Here is a 509-nt window from a genome sequence, read left to right on the forward strand (position 1 = left end):
AATAGGATGTTTTGAAACACAGGTGTAAAGGTACAATCCTGTCAAACGTCTTAAATGGAAGATCAGGGAAATTGGTATCAACAGTAAACTAGAGTTAACAATTAGTTAAAAAAGAACAAGGTTTATACCACTTGACAGTCACTAGAATGGCTATGAAGGATTATCAGCAACAATGTAGAGATACTGGAGCCCTCATACACTGATGATTGAAACCAAATGCAGCAGTTGCTCAATCTACTAAACATTACCTTTTAACCCAAGGATTCTCCTCCTAAAATTATCTATGAAGAGAAATCAAAACATGCTAGATGAAGTCTTGTGCCCATTTTGTAATATGTCAAAAGTGAAAACAATCCAAATGTCCATTAACTTGTGTACCACCCTACAATAAAAATGATGCATAGAACACTGTATCTCAGTAAGGCCTTTAAATTTGCATTTACAATTCTACGATTAAAAAGTGTTTTCGATCTATTTTTTTGTGGTAACACTAAAAATGTATTTAGACT

This window comes from Orycteropus afer, unplaced genomic scaffold, assembly GCF_000298275.1.
Source record: "Orycteropus afer afer isolate SDZICR_OR568_19922 unplaced genomic scaffold, OryAfe1.0 scaffold10805, whole genome shotgun sequence".
In the NCBI taxonomy this organism is placed as follows: domain Eukaryota; kingdom Metazoa; phylum Chordata; class Mammalia; order Tubulidentata; family Orycteropodidae; genus Orycteropus; species Orycteropus afer.